Genomic DNA, 13526 nt, shown 5'->3' with positions numbered 1-13526 from the left:
CAAGCTGTATCACTCTATGACTCTAAATGGAATCATGTGTTTGCAATCATTTTTAAAGTTAATTATCTGTAAATGTTAAATAAATTCTATTAGTTTATGTTTATTACTATTGCATACGTTCAACAAGATGTAAGTCACAGATTAGGTCGCAGAACGGAAAATTATGGTGAACCAAAGTTGGTCAAAATTTAAACCCCATGTTGACGTGCAGAACCCTGTATCGCTACTGAACTTTTCATCGTACTGAAAGGATATCCTGAGATATTCTTTGAACAAACACAAATTTATCTTCTGGACATCTGCTGGGTGGCAATGTGACCAAAAGTTACAAGTTACGATATAAATAATTGGATGTCTTCAGTATGTCCGGCTCTGCAAACATGACGAGAGTGAAGCTCATGGGCAACATTTTGTAATGCTGATAAATGTTTACATCAGGGCATCTTTGGTGTCACAGAGTTGGTATTGCTCTAGAATTCTAGACCCCCGATCCAATCTGCATCTTAAATTCCTCTCTTTACCTGTTAAGCCTCTAGCATTACCCTAATAGTTCAATGTTAAACATTCCTATATCAGGCACTTTATGGTACTGAAGCAGGCACATTGAATGAATATGGTACATTTAAGGGAAGGCTGCATCTGGTGTGAGTACGATTTAAAGAATGACTGGCAAAACTGTACAACTATAATGGACGCCAAATCAGGTAATTTGCAATTTACCACACTAGCTTAAAGCTACATAAATTATCTCAAAGGTTTAATGTTTATAATTATCCAAATGGCTTTCCAGTTCAAAACCACAGTGCTGATTAGATAAGCATAGGTCAAATAATTAATTGCAAAATACTGCCTTCCCTAATGATTGACACCAAATTTTGAAGTGAAACAGGATATCAACCATTTTCCGGTAGTTCCCATCGCTCAAAATGTAACCCAACCTCTATCGGGTGTGAGTCACCCAGTATCCCAGTGCAGTTTCCACAAATGAATGTAACTGTGGCATCAGTTGTATATGGAGATTTGGGTTATATTTTCCCTGGGGTGCCAGTCGTTACACACTCCTGAAACAATTTTATCTTACATAGTTAGTGCTGGTCAGGTAAATCCTTTATCCTCACCCTTCCTGCACTGCAAATATCCCCACCACCATCCACTCCTTTCTCACGGTGCAAAACCCCATAGCACAAGTCCTGTTTTAAATCACCACTGACCCTGAAGCACTCGCTGGAGTCCTCAAGCTTCAATTTCACCGCATGGACATTTCTTTAAACTCTGCTCCAGATGAAAGTCATGGGCTCCCATTTTCTTTCATATTAATGACATGACAACCAAGGCCCTGGTGTCACTTTAGTCAGAGTGTGGTGAATCTGTGGAATTCTTTGCCACAGATGGCTGTGAAGGCCAAGTCAATGGATATTTTTAAGGCAGAGATGGATAGATTCTTGATTGTCTGGAATTATGGGGAGAAGGCAGGAGGGTGGGATTAGGAGGGAGAGATAGATCAGCCATGATTGAATGGCAGAGTAGACTTGATGGGCTGAATGGCCTGAATAACCATTGCAACATAAGAATTTAATCTTCCATCTTTTCAAAAGCCCTCAACATTTCATCCTTCACAACCATCACGACATGGACCCCCATTGTCTCTCACTATCTTTTGATGATGCTGCTTCCCAAGTAGTAGCAACATAATATTCTTTAGTATAAACAATGAGTTCTTTACTAACAGTGCCTGGTTTAACAGTAGATCAAAACTCATGCCATGTGGTACTGCAGTTCTTAAAGGTACACCAATTAATGCCTCATAGCTTTCCTTTAAAAAACCCCTAAAAAACTCAACTAATAACATACTTTATATTATATTATCACAACCATTTATAGAAATGAAATGTGCAATTAAATATTTACTTAGCTCCTCAGTTATGAATCTAATTAAAACATAGTTATTCAGGCAATTGGTTCATTCAATAACAAAGCTTTTCAAATATGTACTTAACAGCCCTGAAGTACACATTTCAGGAACGAGTAATTCCAGTAAAGGGTTTGTCCCACTTGGGCGTTATTTGTGCGTTATTTACGCAACATCATTTACGCGTCACGGTTGTGTGCGGCGCCCCAGGATTTTGGGATTCACAAAATCTTCGCACTCCACCTGCGTGACGCAGAAATGTTGCCCAAGTGGGACAGGCCCTTAAGTCACTTTTCCAGAGAGTCCTAAGTTTAGTTTAGCTTAAGTTTTAAAATACAGCATTAAAACAAGCCTTTCAGTCTGTGGAGTACATGCTGAACACCAATTACCTGTTCACACCAGTTCTATGTTATCCCACTTTCTAATCCACTCCTTACACAATTTGTATAGTGCCCAATAACCTACATAGGTGCTGCCTCATCCTCATCCGACATCGGACCCGGAGCAGGGCCTTACATCGCCCGGCGCGGCTTTAAGTGGCCGTGGGACTTGCTAGCGCCCGCCGGGGGCTTTGACTTTGACTTCGGGAGAGGAATGGAGAGCAGGGGAGAGACAAGACTTTGCCTTCCATCACAGTGAGGAGGAGATTCACTGTGATGGATGTTTGTGTAAATTGTGTTGGTGTGTGTCTTGGTTCTTTCCTTGTATGACTGCAGAAACCAAATTTCGTTTGAACTTCATGTGAGGTTCAAATGACAAATAAATGGTATTGTATTGAATTGTATTGTATCTGGCTCTGCAAATAATTATTAACCCAAGTATATTGTATTGAATAATTTCTAAATAACATCAAAATTACACATTAACTATTGCAGTGATCACAATAAATATTGTTTTGGGACATTATTAGATATGAACTCAACTAGAACAATTTTATCTTTAGTTATCCTAAAGGCTTTCCTAATACGTGCCTCTGATCTCATAGCGGTTTGCATCCTGCCTTACATTCTGATTTCCTGCTTGACATTTCTCCTTTCTCCTTTCCCTTTTCCAGATGTTCCTTTGAAGCCACAAGGTCACCTCATCTGACACTTCCCCTTTGAAATGTCTCCAATTCTCACAATTCTACCGCAACAGTTTACAGCCTCTCCAATCATATTCCATCTACAACATTTGGCTTGACAACAGTATATCTAAGCTCACTGCAAAATCTCTCATATGAATCTTGGAGCCTCTGAACAGCTTCCACATTGCAATGTGGTCATGTCTTACTTTATCCCATGCAATTTGTGATTGATTCTTATTTTTTGGTAATTCTGTACACAATAAAACCATTGTAGTTCTTTCCTAAAACTACTGCCGTTCTATCTTCTGCCCCAACATTGTTTGTTTTATTCTCCGTTGAAATGATCGTGAGAGAACATCTCTTACTGAAATCTTGGTTTTCCATCTTAACTGTGGTTTCCTGAATTTCCAGAGAGCCAAGTATTTCCAAACTCTTCATCTAAATCGATTTCTATCAAGGAATGCAAAAGTCTCTTTATTGAGAAAATTATAAATCACAATCCACTTGGGGCCTAGAATGCTCATAATGGATTGTGCTTCACTCAGGGACATCTAACATCCAGATCTGCTTGTGTACTCTCTTTGCAGGTTTGCATCTCACTTTTGTGCTAGACTCTGCAGACTCTTCAATAATGGATGTCAACTACCCACGTATCTCACTCCCATCACAATGCAATATTTGGTTCACTTCCTGACTGTAGAAAAATTGACATACATTACTGGCATACAACTGACAGTTAGTACTGCCATTCCTTTATTTTTGAAGAATGCCCTGAATAGTTTCCTTGTGTCATTGCATGAAACTCCCATTACCAATCACTTCTGGGAATATCACATTCCCAATTAATATCTTGTTGTTTCACTGCGGTCCTTGGCTCTACATTGCTCAAACCTTTCTTGATATATTTTGCAAGTATTAATCCAACTTCAGGTTTCTATCTTCATAGGAGAGTCAAATTAGCCCTCATTCTGCGTTAAATGTTCTGTTGCACCCCTTACTTTCACCAACACACCTTCCCTCTTGGAGAGTGCTGGCAAACTATGTTGCCCTATCTTAGGTTTTACTCACTCTCAGTGCAATGGTATCCATCAGTCCCTCATTGATAACTACTTTGTTAAAGCTGGAGCCTGGAATTCTGGTGTGTCTGTGATCTCACGTCCAGCTAACCAGGCATCTATTTGAAAGAACTAGTCCACAGCTCTTTAATCCAGATGACTCAATCCAATCTATGTCCATGATTCTTGGTGAAAACTACTGGCCTACAAGTATGACTTGAAAATGCATGTTATTCTACTCAATGAAAGTGGTTGAGGTGTTTTAATATATATCCTGATCCACAACACAGAAAATGAGGCAGTATTAATATACAGTACATCTACATTACTGCTTTCTCTAAGGCAAAGTCTTTTATGATTTTTACTGCAAACCAGCAACTTCATAACTGCACTGCAATCTCAGGGGAGTACCTGAGGCCCTACTGACTTGAATTGTTTAATCAATTATCTTCCTTTCACGATACAATGAAGACAAGTTTGTGGATCCTCGGCCTTCCTCTTCTAAAGTCAACAATGATTTTACAATGTTATTGTTCTGGCACCATTCGGTCAGTTGATCGATCTCCCTCCTATACTCGGACTTATTATTGACCCCAATTCATCCAATAACAGTGGTGTCATCGGTGAATTTAAAGATGGAGTTGGAACTGTGTCCGGCTACACAGTCACGTCTCACGGGTATAGAGTGAGTAGAGCAGGTGGCTGAACACACAGCCTTGAGGTGCCCTATAACAATGGTTATTGAGGAGGAAATGTTGTTGCTATTTTGTACTGATTGTGTTCTGTCAATGAGGAAGTCGAGGACCCACTTGCAAAGAGAGGCACAGAGACCCAGTTCATGCCAGTTCTCTGAGTTTGGTTACAAGTTTGGAGGGGATGATAGTGTTGAATGTTGATTCAAAAATGGGGATGTTTGCTGAACAATGCACTAAATTCAATTCTATTGGCAATTTATTAGCAAAAGGCAGTTAATCCCTATAGAGGCAAGACCTAAATAACTCAGCATGGGCTGGCAGGCAACAGGTAACATAGATGCCAGAAAGTGATTATCTTCAACAAGAGGGAATCTGATCACCTTCCCTTGATATTCAATGCCAATGGAGAGCTACAGCTTGGTGTTCAACACTATCATCCCCTCCAAACCTGCTACCAAGTTCAGGGAATTGGGTCTCTGTGCATCCCTTCGCCACAGTGTAAGAATTAGCGGTCAGCCATTTAGAACTGAGATGAGGAAAGTCACACAGAGAGTTGTGAATTTGTGGAATTCTCTGCCTCAGAAGGCAGTTGGAGGCCGATTCACTGGATGCATTTAAAAGAGAGTTAGATAGAACTCTTAGGGTTAGCGGAATCAAGTGATATGGGGAGAAGGCAGGAACGGGGTACTGATTGTGGATGATCAGCCATGATCACATTGAATGGCAGTGTTGGCTCGAAGGGCCAAATGGCCTACTCCTGCACCTATGGTCTATGTAACTGGACCCTCGACTTCCTCATCAACAGATACAATCATATGATTGGTAACAACACTTCCTCCTTGATATCTATCAGCACAGGGGCACCTCAAGGTTGTGTGCTGAGCCCCTCTCCACTACTCACTCAATACCCATGACTATGTAGCCGGACACATTCCAACTCAATTCACCATGGCACCACTGGTTTGGGATGAATAACGGATAATGATGAGTCAGAGATCGACAAATACTCTTTTGAACTTCTACAGGTGTATGGAGGAGATTGATTGGCAAAATTGACTTTATTGACTGATTGCATCACAGTCTTGTTCAGCCACTTGAATGCTCAGGAATGAAGGAGATTACAAAAGAACACTGCCAGTCCATCATGGGTACTGACCTCCCCATCATTGAAGGGATCTACAGGTGGCACTGCCTCAAGAAGGCAGCCAGCATCATCAAAGACCCATCACACCTGCCATCTAGAAGAAAGTATGTTTAAAATCTGTCCAGGTTCAGGAATAGCCTCTTCCCAATAACCATCAGGCTTTTGAGCACTACGCATTCCAATTAAACTCCGAACTATGAATTGTATTGGCCACATCTTCCCATCTCCTCCCCTTTCGGCTTTCCGCAGAGACCACTCCCTCTGTAACTCCCTGGTCAATTCGTCCCTTCCCACCCAAACTACCCCCCCTCTTGGCACTTTCCCTTGCAACCGCAGGAAATGTTACACTTGTCGCTTTACCTCCCCCCTTGACTCCATCCAAGGACCCAAGCAGCCTTTCCAGGTGCGGCAGAGATTCACGTGCACCTCCTCCAACCTCATCTATTGCATCTATTGCATCCGCTTAGGTGTCAGCTGCTTACATCGGTAAGACCAAGTGTAGGCTTGGCGATCGCTTCGCCCAACACCTCTGCTCAGTTCGCAATAAGCAACCTGATCTCCCGGTGGCTCAGCACTTCAACTCCCTCTCACATTCCGAATCCGACCTTTCTGTCCTGGGCCTCCTCCAAGGCCAGAGTGAGGCCCACCATAAATTGGAGGAGCAGCACCTCATATTTTGCTTGGGTACAATACAATACAATACGGTTTTATTCGTCACATTGCACATAATGTGCAAGCAAAATGAATTTGCTAGCAGCGTTACAATGAGAAAGAACACACAAAAACACAATAAAAATTTAACACAAACATCCACCACAGCATTCATCACTGTGGTGGAAGGCACAACATTGGCCAGTCCTCCTCCATTTTCCCCCGTGGTCGGAACCTCAACCCTCCGCAGTCGCCGCTGCGGGCGTCCAGGTGAATGAAAGTCAAGGTAAGTCCTGAATTGGTGCCTCCCCCACCGGAGACCGCGGCTTCAGATTGGTGTAGGCCGCAGGCCAGAGGTCGGTGATTTAAAGTTCGTGCCGCAGCCAGAAGCACCGCAGACCACAGGGCTGGCAGTCAAAGTTGAAGCTCCCATCCAGGGATCCCCAGCGAGGGACCCCGCTCCCGATGGTAAGTCCATGCCGCGCCCGCGGTAAAAGTTGGCCGCGGGCCGGCAGTCGGAGTGGACGCTTCTTCCTCTCCCGGGTCCTCAGAGAGGGATCCCAAGCTGCAGACGTCGTGCTGGCCGGAGCTCTGCAGACAGCGGCTTCAAGCTGCCATGGGCCAGCGAACGGAGCGTTCCCCTCCGGTGACCCCCAGCGAGGGCTCGCCCGCTCCACGCCGCTGAAGCCCCGGGCGCGTCTCCAGGAAAGGCCGCACCGATCCTTGCTGTTAGGCCACGGGGGAGGCGACCTGGAAAAAGTCGACCAAAACGGTTTCCCCCTTACCCCCCACACCACTCCCCACACAAAACACAAAGAGAAACATTAATAACATACATTTAAACACACAAAAAAAAAAAAATTTGAAAAAAACTGACACGCCCCCACCGACCTGCAGTTTACACCCCAGCGGTATGAACATTGACTTCTCCAATTTCAAGTAGTCCCTGCTTTCTCATATAAAATTATAAAAGGACTGGACAAGCTAGATGCAGGAAAAATGTTCCCAATGTTGGGCGAGTCCAGAACCAGGGGCCACAGTCTTAGAATAAAGGGGAGGTCATTTAAGACTGTGAGAAAAAAAGTTTTCATCCAGAGAGTTGTGAATTTGTGGAATTCCCTGCCACAGAGGGCAGTAGAGGCCAAGTCACTGGATGGATTTAAGAGAGAGTTAGATAGAGCTCTAGGGGTTAGTGGAGTCAAGGGATATGGGGAGAAGGCAGGCACGGGTTATTGATAGGGGATGATCAGCCATGATCACAATGAATGGCGGTGCTGGCTTGAAGGGCCGATGGCCTCCTCCTGCACCTATTTTCTATGTTTCTATGTTTCTACTTCTTTCCCCTCCCCTTCCCAGCTCTCCCACAGCCCACTGTCTCCGTCTCTTCCTTTCTTCCCCCCCCCCCAAACATCAGTCTGAAGAAGGGTCTCGACCCGAAACATCGCCTATTTCCTTCGCTCCATAGATGCTGCCTCACCCGCTGAGTTTCTCCAGCATTTTTGTCTACCTAGTATTACTAGAAGATCGTTTGTGTCTTCCTTAGTGAAGACAGAACCAAAGTACTTGTTTAACTGTTCTGCCATTTCTCTGTTTCATTATAAATTCACCTGTCTCTGATTGCAAGGGACCTACATTTGTCTTCTCTAATCTTTTCCTATTTACATATCTCAAGAAGCTTTTGGAGTCAGTTTTTATATTCCCCGCAAGTTTTCTTTCATGCTCTTTTTCCCCCCTCTTAATTAACCACTTTGACCTCGTCTGTTGAGTTCTAAATTTCACGCAGTCCTCCAGTTTGCTGCTTCCTGTGGCCAATTTATATGTCTTTTCTTTGGATTTAACACTATCCTTGCTTTCCCTCATTAGAGAGGTTGAGTAGGCAGTGTCTCTATTCCTTGGAGTGCTGGAGGCTGAGAGGAGATCTTAGAGGTGTACAAAATCATGAGGAATAGATTGGGTAGATGCCTAGTATCTTACCTGGAGTAGGGGAACCTTGGACCAGAGGACATTGGTTCAAGGTGAAGGGGAAAAGATTTAATAGGAGTCTGAGGGGTAGCTTTTTCACACAAAGCGTGGTGGGTGTATGGAACAAGCTGCCAGATGAGCTAGTTGAGGCTGGAACTATCCCAACGTTTAAGAAACATTTAGACAGGTACATGGATAGGACAGGTTTGGAGGGATATGGACTAAGTGCAGGCAGGTGGGACTAGTGTAGTTGGGCCGAAGGTCCTGTTTCCACACTATATCACTCTATGATTATAACATCTGCAGCATCTTACTGCAGATGTTGAAAGAGCGAACCACCGCAGAAAGTACAAACAGCTCTGTCCCTTCTTACACGGTGCCTCAGCATTCCTGGACCAGTCCAGTTTACTGTCCAGGTAAACTCCAAGGTACTTGTACTCATTGGTAAACTGCACATCCTCACCCTTTTTCACCCTCATCCGACAAGGGAGGTGCCGTGGTAGTCTGGCGCGTCGATCTCTACAAAGCTGAGGCCACGTGCCAACTCTCGGACACCTCCTCCTACTTACCCTTGGACCATGTCCCCACTGACGAGCACCAGGCCACCATATCTAGCACCATCACCGACTTCATCAATTCCCAACCAAGCTTCCAACCTCATCGTTCCCCAGCCCCGCACGGCCCGTTTTTACCTTCTCCCCAAAATCCACAAACCCGGCTCTCCCGGCAGACCCATTGTCTCTGCTTGTTCATGCCCCACCGAACTCATCTCCACATATCTTGACTCCATACTATCCACTTTGGTCAAATCCCTTCCCACCTATGTTCTAGACACCTCAGACACTCTCCGCCGCCTCCACGCATTCCACTCTCTAGGCCCTCACCCCCTCATCATCACCATGGATGTCCAGTCACTCTACACCTCCATCCCCCACCAGGATGGCCTCAAAGCCCTTCGGTTCTTCCTCGACCAGAGGAGCAACCTATACCCAGCCACTGACACTCTCCTCCGCCTAGCGGAGTTGGTCCTCACCCTCAACAACTTTACGTTTGACTCCTCCCATTTCCTCCAAACACAAGGCGTAGCTATGGGCACACGAATGGGCCCCAGCTACGCCTGCCTCTTTGTCGGGTACGTTGAACAATCCTTGTTCAATACGTACCAGGGCCCCATCCCCGACCTCTACCTCTGTTACATTGACGGCTGCTTTGGGGCCACCTCCTGCACCTACACACAACTGACTGACTTCATCCACTTCACCACCAACTTCCATCCGGCACTCCAATACACCTGGACCATTTCCGATACTTCCCTACCATTCCTTGACCTCACCATCTCCATCGCAGGGGACAGACTCCTGACCGACATACATTACAAACCCACTGACTCACATGGCTATCTGGACTACACGTCTTCCCACCCTGCCCCCTGTAAAGACTCCATCGCCTACTCCCAATTCCTTCGCCTACGCCGCATCTGCTCCCAGGATGAGACATTCCATACCAGGGCATCGGAAATGTCCTCGTTCTTCAGGGAACGGGGATTCCCCTCCGCCACCATAGATGAGGCTCGCACCAGGGTCTCATCCATACCCCGCAACACTGGTCTCTCCCCATCCCCGCACTCGCAACAAGGGCAGAGTCCCCCTGGTCCTCACCTTTCACCCCACCAGCCGGCAAATACAACACATAATCCTCCGCCATTTCCGCCATTTCCGCCACCTCCAACGTGACCCCACCACCCGCCACATCTTCCCATCTCCCCCTATGTCTGCCTTCTGCAAAGACCGCTCCCTCCGCAATTCCCTTGTCAATTCTTCCCTTCCCTCCCGTACCACCCCCTCCCCGGGCACTTTCCGTTGCAACTGCAAGAAATGCAACACCTGTCCCTTCACCTCCCCCTTCGACTCCATTCAAGGACCCAAGCAGTCGTTCCAGGTGCGACAAAGGTTCACCTGTATCTGCTCCAACCTCATCTACTGCATCCGCTGCTCTAGATGTCAGCTGATTTACATCGGGGAGACTACGCGGAGGTTGGGCGATCGTTTCGCCGTACACCTCCGCTCAGTCCGCAATAACCTACCTGAACTCCCGGTGGCTCAGCACTTCAACTCCCCCTCCCATTCCCAATCCGACCTCTCTGTCCTGGGTCTCCTCCATTGCCAGAGTGAGCAACACCGGAAATTGGAGGAACAGCACCTCATATTCCGCCTGGGTAGCTTGCGTCCTGATGGCATGAACGTTGAATTCTCCCAATTTTGCTAGTCCTTGCTGTCTCCTCCCCTTCCTTAACCCTCGAGCTGTCTCCTCCCATCCCCCCGCCCTCGGGCTCCTCCTCCTCCCTTTTTCCTTCCTTCTCCCCCCCACCCCCCATCAGTCTGAAGAAGGGTTTCGGCCCGAAACGTCGCCTATTTCCTTCGCTCCATAGATGCTGCTGCAGCCGCTGAGTTTCTCCAGCAATTTTGTGTACCTTCGATCTTCCAGCATCTGCAGTTCCTTCTTGAACACATCCTCACCCTTGATGGAGACAGGGGACAGGGATGTTCCTCTCCTCCTAAAGCCCACCACTAACTCCTTAGTCTTGTCGTGTTATTCAGCCCACACCCCTCAACAAAGTTGTTGCCTACACCTCTGTATTCAGCTTCCCTCCCCTCACTGATGCAGCCCACAGTTGGTGAATCATCCAAAAACTTCTGCAGGTGGCAGGAGTCTAAAGAAGGTCCATCTGTCTCCTCAGATTTTGGTGAACTTCTACCGCTGCACCATCTAGAGCATCCTTACCAACTGTATCACAGTATGGTATGGCAACTGCTCTGTCTCCGACTGGAAAGCACTGCAGAGGGTGGTGAAAACTGCCCAACGCATCACCGGTTCCTCACTCCCCTCCATTGAGTCTGTCCAAAGCAAGCGATGTCTGCGTACAGCGCGCAGCATCGTCAAGGACTGCTCTCACCCCAAACACGGACTGTTTACCTTCCTCCCATTCGGGAGGCGCTACTGGTCTCTCCATTGCCGGACCAGCAGGTTCAGGAACAGCTTCTTCCCTGCGGCTGTTACACGACTTAATTCTGCACCTTAGTGATTGCCAGTCACCTCCCCCCCCCCCCCCCCCCCCCCCCCACCCGCAACCCCCCCCCCCCCCCCCCCCCCCCTCAGACACTCCTTCCCCCAGAAAAATTGCACTACTACTACTGTATGTACATATTTATTGCTCATGATTCCATGTTCGCTCTTCTGGGTGAGATGCTAACTGCATTTTGTTGTCTCTGTACTGTACATTGCACAATGGCATTAAAGATTGAATCTGAATCTGAATCTGAATCTGAAGAAGCTGGAGGTTTCCATATAACATAATTTGTTCCTTCTTCATTCTTTCTTTCCACCACTGCTACATTATGGCTACAGTGTGTGTGATCAACACTGTTGTTACTAACCCAACAGAACTCCAACAGAACCTTCCAAACCTGCAAACTCCACCATCAAGGAAAATAATGGCAGCTGGTGCATGGGGACAACACCACTCTCAGTTTCCTCTCCAAGTCATGTGCCCTTCTGACATGAAACCTCTTGTCATTCCTTCATCATAACATCATCACTAAATTTAAATCCTGAAACTTACTTCTCAACAATAAATATAGCACTTCACAGAAGGATTGCAATTCAAGACGTCAGCTTCACAACGCCCTTTAGAAAATAATTAATACGAGCCTTGACAATGACACTGACATCCTATCAAAAGACTTTTAAAAATAGCTTGTAAGTGTGTAATGGAACATACCTTGAGGAAGTATGGCTAGATTGATTGGGATTGGGATTCCCATTTTCTAACTTTAATGATCAGTGAGATAAAATAATTACGATGCTAAACTTTAAACAATCTTTTCACTTTCATGTGTTTGTATCTGTTTGGAGCAATTTCCAATTCTATTACAACATACACCCTACACCCTACATTCTTTCCATTTAGTTCCATGCCTGGTTTTGTGATTAATTCCTCCCTACATGAGCAAGATCGGAAAATGAGCAAGCAGGACCAGGCAGATAATTCCAGCTCCATTAGGTATGAAGATTATTTCCAACCCCAGAAATAACAGCAGTATTGCCAGATCTGGAAAAAAATGAAATTGTCATGTGAGAGCGTTGTTTTTTAAAAGCGTAGGGTAGAAAACAAATATTTTAAAATATGCCAAGTGAAGTTTATTTTTATATATGAAGTATGACATTAGGTTGTTCTGTGTACATGCTGTGTACTGTATCAACATAGTCCTGTGTCATTCTGCAGCTCACCACCCATATTTATATTTAGTTTAACTCTTTGTTCTCTAAGAAATATGATATTTATTTACCACGGTTATTTATTTCATCTTTGCTTTGTTGCACAATTTTGATAAGGTTACCTTGTATGGAGCAATAAATATCATATGACGTTATTTATTTAGTTACCAGTTGATTCATGATACAGTTCCATTTTACTGCTTACTGCAGATCATGAGCAAGAACCACTGATGAGTATTGATCACTCACCTTTTGATACATGAGAATTGAACACACATTGTGACAATTGCTGTCCCTGATTGAAACTGTGTATGCATCTACATGGAGCAACAATTCCATTACAAAACATAATGACTTGTATGATGGTTAGTCATTCCTCAGGGTAACTTTTAATCAAATGATTAGAGGATTTGACTAGGCAAGGGTGTGACAAGAAGGCAAAGTACAGCAAAGTACATCCTGAACCTGTTTTGCATAATCTACTCCATATCTACAAAGTTTAAGAACATAAGTTACACAGGAACAGAAGGAAATCTTGCTCAACCCTTTATCAAACTCATAGCTGATTTTCTACCTCATAAGTCATTGGAGCAGGATTGGACCGCTCAACCCATCGAGTCTGCTCTGCCATTCCATCATGGCTGATCAATCTTTTCCTCTCAACGCAATTCTCCTGCCTCTTCCCCGTAACCTTTGACACCCTTACTAATCAAGAACCTAATAATCTCTGCTTTAAAAATACCTAATGACTTGCCCTCCACAGATCCAC

The sequence above is a fragment of the Amblyraja radiata genome, chromosome 1 (genome assembly GCF_010909765.2).
Source record: "Amblyraja radiata isolate CabotCenter1 chromosome 1, sAmbRad1.1.pri, whole genome shotgun sequence".
NCBI lineage: Eukaryota > Metazoa > Chordata > Chondrichthyes > Rajiformes > Rajidae > Amblyraja > Amblyraja radiata.
The sequence above is the reverse complement of the archived record's forward strand: the minus strand, read 5'-3'. Positions refer to the sequence as shown.